We start from the raw sequence: 19,233 nt of genomic DNA on the forward strand, positions 1-19,233 counted from the left end.
AGTCTCAAGCTTTAAACTTAAAAGTCATTTCACCATATTCTTCTGCAATTTTGTCAAATCTTCCACTTCCCACTATCTAACAGTTCCGCCATCCAAGAATAAAAAAAAAATACCTTAGATAAGGAGATAATTGTGATCTTTTTTGTACCCTAATAAAAAAAAATTCAAAGTAAAATTTAGATTCAATAATAATGCAGATTGAGAATAAAAGTAGGTATTTTTACCCGTAATATGGGACGTACTCATTCTGGTAGCTATATACCTACACAAAACATGTATATGTTTGCACATATTCCATTTAATTGCTGAGTCAAGGCAACTGCAGGAGAATTGATGAATGCAAGTTTGGCAATCATTACATTTTAGTGCACAATTACAATCCAGCTCATTCTTCTGTATATTATAAATTTCCATAGATTTAGAGGTTGAAGGTATATCCCATCCTTCACCATTTTCACAAATCATATCTACGTCCAGATTCAGGCTTGCCTTATGTCTGGAACGAAGATCAACCAATTTGCTTGTAACTTTTCCTTTGTGTAACATAATAATCCTTTCAAAGAGTTTATCCTTGACTAATCTCATAAGTATGTTAATTGTTTTGTCTAATCGTTTAACATTTTTGCCATTTAAATATACATATTTCATTGTACGATGCAACTTTTCCAGATGCAGATTTGTATTTAATCCACTATGTAATCTATAACAATAGGACCATGATGATATATTGTTTAAGTAATTGTTTGCAAAGTAATTTGAAAATAGACTAAAGATAGAAGAAGACTAAAAATAAATTAAAAGGTTTAAAAAGTTTTTCCAAATGTGTTTCTGATTTTTATAATTTTAATGTTAACCAAAATTGTTCGTCCCTGTATATTTGATGTTATTTAGTATCAAATTGGCATATATTGTTTTTGCCGAATAAGCGTCTGCTTTACCGCCGCCACGAGGCGAGACATATTAGTAGTATTAGTACTATTGTTTATTGATTCATTCGCATCTTAGATTTGTTAGTATTGACAGTTCGCATTTTTAAACCTGTAACTCATTACTCCATTTTTTAAGTTTAATATACGTAGTTTTAAAAAAAGTTGGAGTGTTTTCGTGTTTTCTTTTTTTAATTAAGAAAAAGAGGTTTAAGTGCAATATTTTACATAATACTATCAAGAGTATTATACAAAATGTCTTACAAAACAATATATAATTTTAGAGTGCACTCACCTTTTTTTCTTTTGATGATATCAAAGATAAATTTTTATTCCATGCTCTTAGTACATGTCATGTACAAAATAACCTAAAATTAATATAATTACGAGTATAAATAAAAAAAATACACACAAACACATGCACACAACAGAACCATCTAAGTAACATAAGTTGTACATTGCAAGTTATAAACGAACTACATTTACAAAACTGCTATTTTAAAAAATTTAGTTACCTGTTATCAGCATTATCCATGACTTTCAACCATGCATTATAATAACCTTGGGCCATGTCAGACATAAAAACTTTCGGTTTTATTGTCATACCAATATAATCTTTAATTACTTGAAAAAACAACTGCAAGACAATCTCATCACTCCTGTTCGAAATAAAAAAGGCACAAGGGATGCCTTGTCTAAGATCATCTAAGACAAGAAGTGTATGTAATTCAAACTGATAACTATTCAATCCATGAGTAGAGTCAATACAGATACAGTCATTGCCAAACTTTTTCAGAACCTGCATTTGACCTTCGTTCATGATGCACAGTTAAAAGTCTGAGCTTTTTAACTCGGGATGATCTTCAAGTAGAGTATCTCGTGCTTTGTAGAATAACACACATAACCTACCTAAAAGTAAATACTTTATAAAAAGCTATTCTTACAAAATACCTATATCTCATTTTTTACCTTCTCTCATTTCAGTTACCCATGGCTCAACTGAGTGCGTCATTTTAATGTCTAACAGCATCTGATTTTAAATTGTAAGCTGCTTCGATGTTGTACAGATCTTTTTTTGTTAATAAATCAAATCTATTTAGAGAATGGTCTGATACATTATCCCTAACCTCTTCCAAAATTGCTGGAAATGGTATCTTTGTAGCAATTTTAACTGAGATATTTTGGCAGGACAAAAGGCGTTTAGTAGAATGGGGCTATTTGAGAATTTTTTTGAGGTTTTTGAGCGATATCTATAAGACAAAAGTAAGCTTGATCAATTTTGTAATGGCGTTGGAAAGACCTATGATAGAGGTATCTATTTCTTATATTTGACTAACGGCTTCCTCTTCTGGGAGCCGTAAAAAAATTTTTGTAGGGCCTTCTCAAATTGCCCCATAGGGTGGGGCTTTTTGAGAATATGGCTTAAAATTGCATAAATCATCATTTATCCACTGAAGGGGATATTTGGAAAACAAAAAAACATTTTTAAAAAAATAAAAAACATGTTAACATATAAAAAAAATATACAAAACAAAAAATATTTCTTGCAACATTGCAAATTACAATTAAAATATGTAAACAAAAAAACATAAAGTAGATAACTCTAAAAAATGATCAAACAAAAAAAAAACAACTTAAAAATAACTCTGGTTTGAAGGTAACAAAGGTTTCTTGAAGGTTACAAACAGTGGTAACTATATGTTTATTTTATGTTTAGTTCTGAAAGATTATCCGAAAAGGTAAAAAATTGCCTGGTCCCTGAACCTTCAATCTTAGGAGGGCTAAGTATCATGATAATCATTTCGGTTGTTACCTCGTCTTCATCTAACTTAGGAGGAGATAAAAATCTTTCCGTTTTGGAGGATTTTTAAAAACGATGTTTTGAAAACCCGTTCCCCGTTTAGCAGGGTAACGGATTTTATTTGTCCTATATAACATTGGCTTGAAATTCTTGCCGTGTATCGAACAACTACCCAATCATTGACCTTAAGATTACTAAAGTTTATAAGAGGATGGTCATCATCGTCACTTATTTCTTGCTGATTTTCATCATCGTGTTCTTCTGGTTGGATTTCTTTATCAGGTTTTTTCAAATTAAAACAGGGAAGGTCTTCATCGTCAATATTTTGTAGCTGGTCTTCTTCATCATCTGATGATTCGCATGAACTTATTTCAGAAACATTTCTACTAGTAGACGGGTAAAAATCAGATGTAGAAACACTTTTTCTTGCTTCTACAGTAAGCTTCTTGCGACGCGGTGCTTTACGCTGCTCACAACTACCCATACGCATTTCTTTTAGGACATCCAAATCTGAGCTTGAAATGCTTGAATCTAAAATATTAGAATCTGTACCTGTGGTGGACGATGCAGGTAATCTTTCCTTTGGTTGCGCAGGATTTAGAGGGTGCAATCCAGTTTTGGCAAATCCGGAGATTAAATTTTGCCGTCCTTTGCCATTCTCTTCAATCTTGTTATGGAGCTGTGCAAGCAATCTAGGGAATACATCTTTTGAGAGTGTAGTCATTTTCCGCCCTTGGCCTTTCTTCCACGTTGTCAGAATTTCGCGCCAATATTTCTTAAGTGGAGAATAAAATGCGACGTCTAATGGCTGCATGACATGGGTCGCATTGCTTGGCAAACAAATAAATGCAATATCCATTTTCTCGCACGTTTTAAGGACGTCTTCGGAAAAGTGAGAAGATAAGTTGTCCCCAATGAGAGCCTAAAATGAAAATTAAATATGGGTAAAATGACTTAAACCTCTCTGTTATACCTACTCACCTTTTTTCCAGGTTTATTTAAAAAAAATGGAACTACCACAGTAAAAAACCAATTTCGAAAACAAGCGGAATCGAACCACCCGCTTTTACACCTATTATATCTGGCACCTTTAGGGCCTCCCTCAGTCCATGAGTCCTAAAGATGCTCACCTTTATACACTACATAAACTGGTAATATCTGGCCATCAGCAGTACCAGCATACATTAAGCTTATGGCTGTTTTTGTCGAATTTATCACTCTTTCTGGGTACCTTCATCCTCTTTAATATATTTCTTAGTGCCTGGGTTGTCGGTAAGGTTTGTTTCATCATAATTTATCATTAAACTAGGATTTACCGCTAATAAAGTATCTCGGGTATTATCAAAAAAATTATCGATAACTTCTGGTGAAAGTGAAGCTCTTTTAGTTGAAATATTGGATGATAGACGGTTTGATATGAGCTTTTCGTGTCGTTTAAGAAAAGCTAATGCCCAATCTCTACCAGGAAAGTTATCCTTCAAACGAACCTCCTGTACACCTTTTTTATCCAGGTAATTCTTCGCAAAAAGTCTTAGATCCAATATGTCAAAGGGAAATCCTCAAGCTGCCACAATATTTAGGTATTTCACAAACTGTTCCTCTTCTTCCTTGGAAAATATTGAAGGTCTTCCCGGTTTTTCAAATATATTGGTCCCCCTAGCACGTCTGCTTATGGTGGCGATGGGCACTTTGAAATGCTCGGAGGCCTTAGCCAAAGTTAACCGCCCTTTTTTTATATCTTCTATTGCTCTGGCTAAGGCTTTCTCTGGGTAATGCCTATATGGCACGTAATTTTTGCCATTTCTGACATGGCTAAATGTTTTTTTATAAGTGCGCACCATTATCTCATACCATTCTAAAAAAGCCAATTTCATTTGAAAGCAATTTCTAACAATTTTCAAATAGCCCCCATGCCTTCTCAAATAGCCCCCAGTCACTTCTCAAATTACCCCACTCCAGAAAACACTGAATAAAAAAAAACAAAAGAGTCCTAAAATGTTTATGTTACCAATACACCTTCCTAAAACCCCATACTTTTATTTGGATTAAGTGCCAATATCATACAATTAATCGGTTTAGATTTACAGAGTAAAGTTAACCACTTACCGTTCTTTCACCAAAAAACACGTGTTTTTCCTAATATTTTTACGCGCCAAAATAAAACAGCTACCTTTCGTCGATCTGCGCTCGAGTACGCGGTTGCATGTGTACTAATCGCCTTGCGCGGCGTTTGCGTATTGTTATTAACTCTGTGGGCGTTGTTGCCGCTTTTAACATTTTTCGGATGAATTCTCAAATTACCCCTGATTTCCAGAATAGCCCCATTCTACGGTATTTTATTACTGCCCTGTGTCTTCAAATGGCGCATGCTTTTATCGTCAGAATCAAAAAATCCAGATCTGTGACAATATGTCATTTTGGTATGTGGTTCGTTTGTTGTTGCACCCCCGATACTTTACAAATTTACTTTTCGTTTTCTTTTCCATCGAACACATCCACAAATTAAAGTCATCGACGCGTTTAAAGACCTTGAATGATAATTTTTACTTCATGAACACTTTCAAAATGATGGCACAATTCGACTTCAAAATTATTTTCATAGGTACAAAGTGGGCACTTTTTTAATCTGCGATTTGGTGTTTTTTCATGTTTACTAGAAACATTTTCATGGGTTTTGGCATGCAACCTTAAGTTCTTTTCATGGCTAAACTTTTTTCCACAAAAACAAGTATATTCGTACGTTTTTTGTTGCCTCTTCAAGGGAGCTAGCTGATCCAACGGATCGGCATGAAACTTTTTAACGTGTTTACGTAGATCACCATATCTTGAAAATTCTTTATTGCAAGCACCACACTCCATAATAATAACGATAACAAACGATAGTAACAACAAATCAGAAAACAAGAAACACAACAAGGAAATCAAAATAGTTTATAGTTTAAAAACATAAGACAAAATCCGCAATCGGAAATCAGTAGATTCGATTGTAAACAAATCTCTTCCCAACCTAACTTATTTTCGCGATTTCGCGGTGAAAAGGCTGTCACAACTGTTAGTCGGTAGGTGACGTCTCGGTTTAATCCGGATTGGCTCGGCTCATTTCTTGCCGTGCTGCGGCTAGACACAAGTGCCGTTATGCATGCATGTGCTCACTCGCAGGCTCGCACTTCTCGTTAGGATTTTTCGGAGACAGGAGGCAGGAAGTATTGATATAAAGTGATTTTGGCGCGCAGGGTGTTTTTGAATGCGATAAAGAAAAATTATTAGTCGAGGTACAGTTTTTTTGCTTGGGTAGGTTTGATAAATAAAGGTAATTTTTGATTTTTATTTATTCATATTAAGTCGGTTATACAACGGTGATAATATGGACTCCAAACCCAATAAATTATGTACAGTTTGTAATCGCTTGTTTACAAGAACCACTCATTTACGAGTGCATGTCAAGAAATTTCACCCGGAGTTACAGGAAGAGATAGCTTCTCATTTAAGAATTAGAACTGACAATTTTAAATGTTTACATTGTGAAGAAGTGTTTACGATTAGAAATCGTTGGAAACAACATTTAAAAACGCATAGAAGTAAGTATAACGACGTAAATATTATTAGGGTTACAGTTTAATAATATTAATATATTAAAATAGCAAATTGCGCATATACATCGAAGGTGTGTTGCCTAATTAATCCCTATATAAAATGTTAAATTAAAAATTTCAATATATTAAGGCAGGATTATTACTAGGTATATGACTGAAAATGTGATTTTTGTGTGATGAGGGTAATTTTTTTATAACTGTTTTATAACTTTTATAAAAAATAAAATAAACATTATTTTTGAAATATAATAAATTTAGGGTTGTTTATAAATTATTTAGGGTTTCTAGAAATTATTTTTTCTTCACAAAAAATTTGCGGCATACCATTTTTTTCATTAAAATTATGCAAAGATGTGTCCGAACGCACGCCACTGGTATGAGTAAAATAATAATTTTACTCATACCAATAACATATCGTTCATGCGGAAGAATAGCGTTACATTTCAAAAAACTACTTTTTTGGGAAATGCCATTTGAAATATTAGGAGAACTTTAAAGAATTGTTATTTCTTAACGAGTAGTCGTTTGTTAACCAAACTTTGGCTATTCTTTAAGTATTGTAGAACAGAAAATCCTTTTTAATGTAAGCATTACTTACTTAAGTATTACACACTTTATTGTGCCATATTGATTTAAATAGTAGGTCAATATAACTTTCTTAAATAAAATTTAATTATGTTTTGGTATTAATGTTGAGTAAAAAATCGGTATAAACAAAAATGTATCTCTTTTTCATATAAAAAAAACATTAGCTTTTCCAAATCTTTTATTTTGCAACACATTTTTTACAGTGGCTTATAATCAGTATAAATTGTTCCTATGGTTAATAGTTTGTTGAACTTAAAAATATAATTTTACTTAAAACTAGTAAACAAAAAACGAAAAACAAACCAATTATAAAAACTTAAAAATTAACATTACTCTTGCTAAATGTATACTATTTTCGAGTAGGTATTATAAATTTTTATAAAAATATAAATAATACATTGGGACGCATTTTTTTCGCTCAATTAATGAAAGCAAGCCCTTTTTTTTAGAGTCTACTTTTACTACTTTTTTCGTGTAAGCCCTTTTTAATGTAATTTTTTTTGTATTTATCTTTTTTCGAGTTATTACCTCTATAGATCTAAAATCGGATTGTTCAAACGAGTATTTATAAAATAAGGTCGAAGGGTGCTCTCTGTCTAATCGCATTTCTTTTATTTCCGAAATTTTAAAGTCTTTTGGAAAATTAATAAACATATTTGTAGCTAAAGATTTAATATCGTATGTATCAGAAAACGATAATTCATTGACGGTATATGCTGGAGCTGTTTTTTTAGCAGATCTTATTATGCAGGCATATTGCTCTGGAGAATAAATAGGGCTAGATTTTTTGAACTTCTTAATCTGCCTCTCAATAATTGACTGCATACTATCTCTTCTTCGCTTTGTCTATGGCCTGGTATAAAGAATTTATGTGATATTGATTTCCGATCAAAGCGTTTGATAGAGTACATGTATAGAGATAGTATAAATTTATTTTTGTTTTGACCTGCACAATTCTCAGAGTAAAAAACAAATTCAACATCCTTCTGATCTTTTATGGTAGCTTCAAGGTATCTAAAAATGCAAGTACCCATTTCACTTGAACCTCTTTGAGCTTCACCTTCATGCCACAAAAAACAAGTCCCTTCGTGACTTTTTATAACATACAAGGTAAAGCTCAATACATTCAATTTAGACACATAATAGAACGATGAGGCGTCGCCAATTGGGCATGGCAATACTGCCTGCAAATCATACACTATTACTTTTACATTATCTGGACTTTCTTTATCTTGTTCCTTCTGTTTTCTGATAAGATCTTTTTCCTTTATGTGTTTCTCATACTTTTCCCGAGTTTCCAGTTTTGCTTCCTCTGTAGACTCTCTATACTGCAAACACAATTCGCACATATCTTTTTTTGGAACATGAAATGCTATATTAAATTCTTCATTAAATATCTTTTTATACATAAGATAGTTTGCCGCAGATTAATTTTTTTCCTTGCATATTTTTACGTAATCCCTATGAAATTCTGCCAAATACTTACTACCTTCAATGTACTCTTTACTGGAATGCGAGCGGAAATAATGACTTTCAATACGAGGTATGCTATTAATATGGTCTCTAATTCCATTTTTAATTAAATCGCTTATTTTTGAGTGGTTTCCATGGCGTCCTCTTTTGTCAGACTCTACTACCTTTCCACTTTCACAAACAGCTTGTTTCTTTAAAACGGTAGAGATAACTCTATGGTTAATTGCCAATGTATTAATAAAAAAAAATTTACACACTCTTATGTTTTTTTCTTCTATTTTAAAATAGTACGCATTATTCGGATTTCTTGGTATTTCAACATTTGAATATTTATTTTCGGGATTTACAGTTGTCATGTTTGATGAAATAAACTGCCTTTGTTTATCTATATCTTTTAGGCCCCAATACTCATCAAACATATTTTCGCGTTGTTCATGTTTTATTTTTAGAGAGCATTTTAATTTGCACCTTTCTTCACAAGGAGGAAGAAGTTTTCTTGCTGGTCGCTCAATTCTCAATTTTGCTTTGTTCCCGTCCATATTTTTCACTGCGTTTCTCAATTTTTTGCTTCATTTTTTTGCCAAGTGTGGCTAAGTTTTAGTCGTTTTCTGCCGACTTTTTCATTAGAGGACGGATTTATAGTTTTTCTCCTTGGAAGGCTATAGTTCGGATCACCAATACTATCGTCAGAACCAAAGGGTTCTTCATCGTCTGTTTCCGTATCTGAACTATCGGAAGTAGACGATGAGGAACTACTTGAGCTTCCACTTGATAATTCTTTAAAATGCTGATCTATAAAGAATAAAAAAACTTGAAGTTACTATAAATAGTATATCGAGTGTAAATATTATTATAATATCTTGGTTAATACGAAATTTACCTGTTTTATTGGATGGCCCGGGTTGACTGTCGTAAACTGAATTTAAAGTTTCGTCATTTAAACTTAAATTTTCGTCGATTCTCTCTTTTATAAGGCTTTCAGTTGCTCCAGTAGGTTCTAAAATTTAAAACACGATATTTCATAATCTGTTTACTCTGAATGTTCTTATATATTTCTTATATATAACTCTCTTTTTAACTTTTTAAAACATTTTATAGTATGAAAAAAAATATCCAAAATAATAATTTTTATTTATTTGTAAATTTTGAATTTCAAATTTATTATCTTACCCAATGGTGATGGTATGGTGATTGATTCTCTTTATTAGTGTCCTTTTCTAGAACTTCTCCTGTCAAGTAATCTGTAATGTTATAATTCACCTCCTCACTAAGAGCAGATTCTAAATCCTCATCTAAAAGTAAAAAAGAAATATGCATCATAGGTATATGTAGTTTTTCATTTTATTTACAATTTTTCAGCTCTCAATATTAAAAGGCACATTTAAAAAACCGCGTATACTTAACAAACCCATTAATAGACCAATTAAATTTACTTTGGTTAATGGGTTCAACTATCTCAGCAATACTCTCTGTAGGCATGTTATTATTATTTAAATTGTTTTCACTAATACCCTCATTTGAAGTACTAAGGCTGGCATTCATCATTATGAGATTTGTCCGGTTACGAAAAGCCATTTTACAGCAACTGAACTCTACAACAAAAAATACCATTTATAAAAAATTATTTTGTTTAAATGTTTTAGTTTTAAACAAAAAAGATTTATTTTAAATTATAACAAAACATATTTAGACATATTTTGCGGAAGACAGTTATATCTCTAAAATTCTTTTTAGATGTTGCTTAAAATACCGAAAAATAGTATGGAATTACATGAAATAGAGTTATAAATCAAAATGTTACCTTATTTCAGAGCGCTTGGTAAAAATTTTTGTTATTTTATAAGAAAAGTGTTACATTTGATTTATAACCCTCTTTCCCAGAAAAATAAATAGAATTTTAATATTTACCTTATTACGAAACTGTTATAAAACAAAATACAACTGTTCTAACAACACAAAACAAAATACAACTAATAAATATGTGGTTATATTGTTAGATATAACAGTTTTCCAAATTTCTCGGCGCGCTCTCCTGGAAGCACATGGAGCAACTGAAAATGTAATGATCTTGACAAGCAACGACTCGTCAATTTGTTTCTGTACAAACAGTTACATGCGCCATCTATTGGCTAAATTATTTAAACTCAGATGTAACATTTTTTCACATAAAAATTAGCAGGTTTTTAAGTTGAAATATGAAGAAAAGTGAAAAATTTAAAACTTGGAGATGTAACTCTCTTCTTCCGCATGAACAATATACTATATAACACTTTAATATAGATAACTAATATCCTGTGACTATAACTCTTCATCCTGGTATTCTTAATTTTTATGTATTTTTTAGGTTCTATTATAGTAAAGTTTAGAAGAAAATGTCCACTATGTTCTTATACAACAAACATAAAAAGCGAATTTTGCGCTCACTTTAAAACTATTCATGATATTGACGTAGAAACCGAGAAGTGCTCTTTTTCGTCAGAAAGAGAGTTTAAAATTTGGCTCGCTTAAATTGAAAAAGAGTCAAAAGCAAAATATGTTTTAAAAAAGCGTTTTAACACTAAACTGGCTATTGTTATTAATTATGGGTGCCACAGATCTGGTTTTTTTTAATTTAAGGGTACTGGAAAACGTCACCCTAAAACGCAAGGAAGCAGGAAAATCAATGGTTTCTGTCCTGCTGATCTACGTGTTGAAGTAAAAAAAAAACGATGGGAGTTATAAGGTATCTTTTGTAAAAATCCACATAGGACATGAGAATGATTTGTGTCATTTTTTATTTACACCAGATACACTCTATTTAACCCCAGAAGAGCGGCAAATATTGGCTACACAAATATCAGCTAAAATACCATTTGATGTAATACTTGATGGCATTCTTCGGGATTCTTTAACTGAAACCTCTCTAGAAAGATTACATCTACTTACAAAAAAAGACCTCTTTAATATCGAGGCTAGTTATAATTTGCATTCAACATCGCAGAGACATACTAACGATGCAGTAAGTGTAGATGCATGGGTTGAAGAGATGAAGGCGTCATCTTTCATATTTTACAAACCCCAAGAATTTTAGAAAACTATCCACAGCTTAAATCAGAAGATTTTCTTCTAATAATAATGACGGAAGGACAAAAGACAGTTTTGGAAAAATATTCGAAGGATTGCATATGCATTGATGGAACGCACGGACTGAATAAATATAAATTTGAAATACATACTATCGTAGTTTTAGACGGACTAAGACAAGGTTTTCCATGCGCATTTTGCATTTTCAGTAGAAGTGATGTGGAGATTATAAATGTTTTTTTTTTACATTTCTGAAAGAGGAAGTTGGGACAATTGTTACTAAGGTTTTCATGTCTGACATGGCCGAAGTATACTACAGCGCATGGTTATATGTAATGTCAGATGCACAATACCGGTAAGTAAGAATATAACTGTATTTCAAAATTTTTTAGGAAACTGGTTTTTTAATCTATTTTGTACCTGGCATGTGGACAAGGCCTGGAGAAAAAAATTGCCATTAATAAAGAATAAGAATACACAAGTAAGTTAATTTTTATTTAAATGATGGTATGAAGATTGAAGATATACAGGGTGATTCACATAAGAACCGACATAGAGCTGGGGCATGTAGGGGGTCCCAAAATATGGCAATTTAACGCAACACCTCTATACCAAGTTGCTTCCCTAAGGAGTTATAGGTTTAAAAGTGAAGTTATAAATTTTGAAAAAAATCAATATCTCCGTTATTCTTGAACTTAAAGAAACCAAATTTGGTACACTTTGTAGATGTATTTAGGGCGTTACTTGACAGTAACTAGAGTTTAATTGAAATTTTTAGAGGGGGTATACCGGGTGGCGCACCATTAATATTCAACAGAATTTTGTTAACCCTTGATGGATTTTAAAGAATCTTTGCTTTGTTTTGTGGGCAATTCAATTTTAAAACTTTTCTTACTCTAGTAATTTTTCGAAAAACCTCATCATTTTCATCAAAAACTTAAATAACTGAAAACGCGCGCTCTATATAGGTGTGTTATTTAAAATCATCGAAAATTCAAAAGTTGGCTATGAAAAAAAAAGTTAAATTGCCATATTTTGGGATCCCCTACATGCCCCTGCTATATGTCGGTTCGATGTGAACCACCCTGTATATAAGACAAGATTGGGTAAATGTGTTGCCAGGGAAATGAACCATCCTACAATAAAATTATCTATTGCTAAATTTTTGTGAAGCACCTGTTATATTTCGTAAAATTGTTTTTTTCCTGTCTAACTCTATAGGTTTAACAATTCCTTTGATTAAAAACTAAGAGATAATTTAATAACTCAAAGGTCGTGGCAAGAAAGTAAAAATATCTGAGGGGGTCCCAGTTATAGGCTTTTATTATTTTGTTATTTAAATGTAAAATACTTCTGTCTGTCTGGTCTTCGGGGTAAATATGAACCACAGGGAGACAATAACTTTTAAATATTTTAAAATATTCTTTTTTTAACATTTGTTGAAGTATATTAATATTATGGTAAAACATAATAATAATATTATAATATACTTATAATATTTGTTTTTTATATTCTAGTGAAATTAAAATCTGTTTGAAGGCTTTTGATAAGGATGTTAACTAGGACTCCTTTATTTCACCTTGCCTTATTATTAAGTACCTAAATCGTTAGAATATTTTTTCATCCAATAACAACATGTTTATGATATTTTTTTAACATGACATAATATCTAATTATTTTGTGAATTACATATTTAAATTTCCTATTTGTTGCTATAACAACAAATAGTATGTCTTTTAAAATATATATATATTTTTTAAGTTAAAATAACATAGATACCATAGATACCCTACAAACTTGACATTTAATAAAATATTTTTACAGATAGCAGTCTACAAAATGCTTAGAAGTTTATTGCAAGAGACGGATGTCAATGCGTTCGAAAACATGATAAAAGGGTTTGAAACTGAATTATGTAATAAACAAGATACAGCAGACTTTGGTACATATTTTAAAAATTGCAAAAATTGGGCATATTGTTACCGCATACACATACTGCGGATTAAATACCAATATGCACATAGAAAGACTTCATAAGTCAAATAAGTATATATACCTGCAAGGAAAAAACGTTCAAAGATTAGACAAAACTATTGCAGCTTTGATGAGACTTGTCAGGGATCTTTTATTTGACAGAATTATCACTCTAAATAAAGGTAAAATTTCATCAAAAATAAAGGAATTAAGGAAGCGACATGACTCTAGTAAAACTTTAAATTCCGCTAATATAAAAATTGCTGATGGTGCATGGCAAGTTTCTTCCACGTCTCACTCTAGCACTGCATATACCAGAGTTAATTATTATATTGGATATTACGTCACTTATAGCAAAAATCAATTTAGAAATTATTATCTCACACGCTCAAAAATTGAAAAGAAGAAGAAAATAGACTTATTCACGTATTTAAAAGAAATATGAACTTAAATCTGTAACGATACCGTTCGATATTTCTAAATCTGCTCTTCTAAATTGATTTTTGCTATAAGTGACGTAATACCCAATATAATAAGTAACTCATTATGAATTCGTCACAACAATACAGATTTTACTGCATATACCATCGTTGAAAATACAGATAATTGCGATTGCCAATTAAAATGTTCAGAATGCCATTCATGTATCCACTGTTGAAATACTTAATTCAAATGCAACGAGTACAGCGGTCCCTTCATAATAATAGCTGTTTAGTTTCTTTTATATTTAAGCTAAATTTATTCCCTCGCTCTTGTAATAAACCTAACCAGATAATATAATGTTTGTCTCCCACTCCTTTATGTTAAAATAGAGACCGTGTGATGACGCCGCAGGTGTCTAGCCGGACACACAAAATATCCCCCCCTAGAAGAAACTCTCAAACGTTCAAGAATTGGACTGATTACAGCGACACCTTTTGACTAACCGCACCACTACGTTGCTTTACGGCGCGGAAATTTAAAAGTGGTGTTATTTTTGCTTTTTTGATAATTTTTACTTTAAAGTTATCAAATATGTAAATTTATTTGCAATTTTTCTGTTACGACAAAAAAATTGCAAATCATACATATTAGTAACTCTAAAGTAAAAATTATTATACAGAAACAGTAGTAGGTACAATTGGTACAAAAAAAAAAACACAAAAACATTGTTGTTTTAAAAGTTTATTACCAAAACAAGATTTACTTATTATATACCTTACTAAGAAATACTTATAGTTAGTTACATACTTAGTTTATTAACAAAACTACTATTAATAAACAATTTACAAAATATTCTTACAAATGAATCTTAAATATTTGTACATTTTATTTTTAAAAGTGCTTACTTGGCCATTTATAATTATATCCAACAAATTTAAAAAGCCTTTTTTTCTGTAAATTAGTTAGGATAAGGTAGATTGACCTATAAATGGCTTTTCTCTAGAAAAATAAAGGATTGGTAAAATCATAATGACCAAATAATCCTACTAACGGCCGATTTTATAAAGTCGGGTTATCCCGAGTTACCCCACAAGTTAACTCTCGGATCAAAATACAAAGTGACAGCTAAAATTTAAAAAATGACACATCACATTGACGCACATCACCTTATTATGACATTTTTAAACATTTTACCAAATTACCTCAAATTATTCGAATCTTAATATTAAAAAAAACCTTAATTGTTTAAAAAATATTTTTTTCAAATTCAAAATAATTCTTTTTTGACTTTGACAACAAATATGAGAGGTTTTGTTGCAGTTAAATCACGATATTACAGCAACGGGTTAACACTAGAGTTTCCCCAAGCCGAATGGCACGATAGAGTTAACCCAAACTCTAGCTTATAAAACGGCACATTATGCATCTATCAGCAGATTAACTCTCTGGGCAGAGGTAAGCCGATTTTATAAAATCCGGCATAAGAACATTAATCATAACGTGAACATTTATAAAAGGTATGTTCAATGTTTAAAGGTAGTTTTAAATGAAAACAGTGTATTATAAATAACCCAAAAAGTAGAAATACTCTTATACGACATTTTTATGAGAAGCTGGGAAATGAAATATTTTGTAAAAACAAGTATCGAAATAAGTTTCATCAACATTTTTTGCTTTTTAACAGATGCAATAAATATGAATTGGACAACTATTCTTTTTTTAGTTTCCTTTTCTTTTGAAACTTTTTATAGGTTTGCATTTTTACAGCATCAATCAGAGCCACATTAGGTTTCATTCTAACAAATTTAATTAATTTTGAATCTTTTCCTTTATTATATTATTGACTTGTTTGCACCAAAAGAAAAGGCAACATCTAATAATTATTTTGATAAGTGTAATATAATTATTTAAATGACATGGATTATTAATAATTTAAAATGAAGATGTTGTTCTAGTAATATTTTTTGGAGCAAAAGTGAATTTTTTTTCAAATGGCATACCTTTGGAATTAGATAAAACAAACGAACTATTGATTGACTTATTAGGAAAGATAAAAAAGTACCAGGTTTGGTTAAGTGTGAATGTAAAATCTGTGTCCTCATCATGTTCTCTATACAACAATTTTTGCTTGCAAATATTACATTTTATTTTTTAAAACAATTTTTTTATTATAAAACCTGCTATATATGTATACCTGTGTACATTTAACTATTTTTTACTTTTGTAATGCTATAACAGAGGGAGGTATCTCAATATCGTCAGTGATATCAAGTGTTTCAGTCAAGTTTGCTTCATAAAAAAATTATTGAAGTTGCTAAGTAAAACAACACTTTTATCCTGTTCACAGTAATAGCCTGGTGAATGAGCGGACATAAAATTATTTACAATTAGCGCCTTAAAAGACGTTAAGAAATGAGAAGTACTCGGATTATTTTCACGCCCACTATAATTTCTAATACACCCAAAAAAGTTTTCTAGTGCATCCTGTTGAAACACTCTAAATAAAATATATTTTTTTGGATACTTTTCTAATATAGAAAGATAAATAAAACCTTTAAAAGTTTTTATGCAGTTGCTTACTGAAGGCACACTTACAAATTTTTTTCTTTTGCCACAATAAAATTTCATGGTTTTTAAAACATTAATACTTTCGTACTTAAATTTTATGTGGCTCGAATTGAATGATACTCCTCCTTTTAAGGGTTTACCAGGAGGTGCAGAACTGTGGCTGCAGTTCATACTATCAAAACGCTGGTCTAGAAATAGAGTCAGTTCAGCAGTACCCATTGCCTCAGGATCCAAATTGACTTGCGCCTCTTAAAAAAATCATAAAAATAAATGTCTGTATAAAGATAAAATAAACAATTTACTTACTCCATGTCAGCATTTTTTTTATCAGGCATCCTAGTTGGTGGCTGAAGACCTGCATGCAACATTTCACCTTCATTTTATTAATTCTGTCAGGTATTATGTGTTTGTCTGTTAATTTTGGACAGGCTCTTTTATTCGGAGTGTCAGCATCAATTAAATAAAATTGTTCATAATAACTCCACTTTGCAATGCTCTTTTTTTTATTTATTTCAAATTGAAGATCTTTTGTCAATAAATTATTTCTGAAACCCTTAAAAAGGTGGGGAGTATCATATAATGGAATAATTTCATGGTTATTAACTATAAAACCAAAATTTCTATTTTCTTCATTTTTTTCAAAAAACATTCTGTTTGTTTCTTCGAGAAGCATATTAATAGCAGCCTGTTGTTTCTTGTTGGAACTGCATTAAAACTATAACAAATTGGTTGCTTCTATCTTTATTGGAGCAACCCGGTACACAACATTTTTTTGTGAGGTCTTTTTTCACCAGCAAATTACATGGCTATTCTCAAAAATGATCTCTGATGAAAAAAGATGGCGGCGACTGAAAAGTTCAACTCTGACGTCGCTCTTAAAAAATCGAAAAAAGTTTGTTTTCATTGCAATAAAGACGTAAAAAGTGAGTTAAAGTGCAAGAAATGTTCGTTAGTGTTTCATCCAGCATGTCTGAGGCAGGCCGCGGGGTTAAAAAGTGCTATTTGTATCCACGAAGCAGAGGTACTTGACCAGATAACCTTAAAAGCAGATCCTTCCCAAACTGACGTTTTTTGCATTTTGGTCGAGGAGCTTCAAAGTAAGAATAGGATTCTAGAAGAAAATAATCAACTACTCAGAGAAAAAATAACTTTTCTTGAGGAAAAACTAAAACTTAATTCCAATAATATAAATATCCAAAATAATGCATCATCATCATCAGCTGTTTCTGACAGCCCTGTATCAGCGCCGGCGTTAAACGTCATTGCTCCGCAGACGTCGGTTTCTGCCGGCCTTGATTACGATCAGGCAGCCGCCGAACGTAGCCCAGTGTTGCCAGCGAGAAACAACGCACGGAGGAAGAGCAATAAGAAGCTTTCCAAAAGTTCGCTTTCTAATCTTCAAGCACTAAAACCTGAAAATCTACCCAGTAGTTTTAATGCACCAAATGCGTCAACTGTCACAGTTGTCGATGATGACGTGTTTAACGACGAGAATGATGTAAACAAAAACAAATGGGAAGCAAAAACTTATAAAAAGAAAAATAATCGTCAAAGTGTAATAAAAAATAACCGTTCCGAACCACTACATGGGAAAAATGAAAGCTCTTCAATCCTTAAGGTGGCTTCAACCATGAGTTTTCTCTTTGTCTCTGGTCTGGCCCCTGATGTGCTGAGTGAGACTCTGGTGCAGTACTTGGAAAGTAAGGGATTATCAGGGTCATCATGCCTAAAAATGAAGACCAAAAGCGACAAATTCAAGAGCTCTTTTCGACTTGCTGTACCAAGTCATGACAAGGAACTTTATATGGTGCCAGATCTATGGCCTAGAGGTATTCTGGTGAACCATTTTCAGAATGTTCAGCGCCAATTCCTGGCACAAATATAGAACCTGAAGCTATAGAGCCAGTAAGGAATATTTCTAATTCTGACACACTCCTCAGGGTGTTCCATATAAATATAAGGTCTCTGCGTAATAAATATCTGCAATTAGAAGCTTTTATCAATGACAAAAATATTGACATCTTATGTATTACTGAGCATTGGATGTCATCAATAGAATTAGAAGCCATACAAATAGAAGGTTTTACATTAGTGGCATTTTCAACTAGGCAGCGTCACATAGGTGGAGGTACAGCTATATTTGTAAAAAATGCACATTCATCTTTTGTGATTCCTAATTTTAACCTAGTACCTAACATTGATTTGTGTTTTGAATACTCTGTGATTTTTATAGAATGTTTTAATTTATATGTATTGACTATTTATAGATCTCCCTCGGGAAATTTTGACACTTTTTTGCGGGCTTTGGAAGGGAAACTTAATGAATTGGGTATGGCGAGGAGCATGCTGGTGGCGGGTGACTTTAATGTGCACTTTGGGACTGTCGACAACAGGGTTGCTCCTTTGTGTGATGCTCTGGGTGGTTATGGCTTGCATCATCTATTTCAGGCAGCAACTAGACAGGGTGTTTGCTTGGATAATGTCTTTGTAAGTCCCCATATCAATGTACTTTCATCACTTGTTGTACAACCCAATATCTCAGACCATGATGGTCAGCAGGTTGACTTTTCAGTACCTACATCCCGCAGTTTAATACATACAAAAAAAATATGCCGGCCTGTAACACAACATGGGCTTTTTAATTTCCATAACATTATTTCAGATACACCTTGGCATTTTGTATCAGAGCCTAACATATTGGTTGAAGAAAAGTTTATCACATTTCTAAACATTTTACAGGATACATGCTTGAAGTGTTTTCCCATAAAGCAGTTTACTGTGAGATCAGATCAATCCAATAATATTTCCTGGTTTAGTGACGAGC

At 32.0% G+C, this 19,233-nt stretch overlaps 1 long non-coding RNA gene across 1 annotated transcript; it reads right to left on the minus strand.

Moving 5' to 3' along the window:
• Positions 1 to 9,572: 9,572 nt before the first annotated feature.
• LOC126746364 (uncharacterized) lies at positions 9,573 to 10,400 on the minus strand. The gene is made up of 3 exons (XR_007663872.1): positions 10,290 to 10,400; positions 9,815 to 9,973; positions 9,573 to 9,673 (listed from the first exon to the last, which is right to left on the minus strand). It is a non-coding gene; the product is annotated as an uncharacterized LOC126746364 (long non-coding RNA).
• Between the last annotated feature and the right edge of the window lie 8,833 nt (positions 10,401 to 19,233).

Source organism: Anthonomus grandis, chromosome 17 (assembly GCF_022605725.1).
Source record: "Anthonomus grandis grandis chromosome 17, icAntGran1.3, whole genome shotgun sequence".
NCBI classification, from domain to species: Eukaryota; Metazoa; Arthropoda; class Insecta; order Coleoptera; family Curculionidae; genus Anthonomus; species Anthonomus grandis.